This window comes from Elephantulus edwardii, unplaced genomic scaffold (assembly GCF_000299155.1).
Source record: "Elephantulus edwardii isolate Elephantulus edwardi_28Jun2011 unplaced genomic scaffold, EleEdw1.0 scaffold00255, whole genome shotgun sequence".
NCBI classification, from domain to species: Eukaryota; Metazoa; Chordata; class Mammalia; order Macroscelidea; family Macroscelididae; genus Elephantulus; species Elephantulus edwardii.
Genome location: NW_006400005.1, coordinates 1,855,854 through 1,856,520, shown reverse-complemented (window position 1 = coordinate 1,856,520; position 667 = coordinate 1,855,854).

Here is a 667-nt window from a genome sequence, read left to right as displayed (position 1 = left end):
GATTGGAACATTATAATCTTTTAAGCTTAGAGAGATGGCTACATGATGGAGTGGACCTGGGGGAGGTTTTGTAAAACAATGAAAGAATTTTTCTTTTACGTTTCCAAGAGGGTAGTGTTCTGGGTAGAGGCTGGGAGGGGAGAAATGTGCAACAATGAATGAATGGAAATCCAAAGCCTCTGTAAATTTTTACTGAAATTAATAATAAATTTAAATTTAGGAAATAAAATTAAGTTAGAGTAAGGATGGCAATGGATTTATAACTGCTCATGCTAATAACACCGTATCGTGGCATGGAGGAGGAATAGTGGAACTGTATCCACATTTACAATATTCTTCTTACCAAAACCATTTATGGAAAATAGGAACTACTTTTCTCCAGCATCTTGGTGAATAATTTTCATCAAATGAATAAACAGTTAAAATTTTACATGAAAAGCAGAATAAGAAAGGACTTCAGAGTGCAATGCAAGCGACTCATCTGCTTGGACCTAATGATTCATCAAACTCAATGATATTCAAGCTATCTGTGACTGAATGTATAGCTCTTATTACAAGAAGTTACAAAAGAATCAGACCTCTTGGTTTTGAATGAAATTCTTGTTCTTTGGTGCTGATAATCTTTCTCTTTTGGGGAAAAACTATCTTATTACTGTGTTCTAGTAAA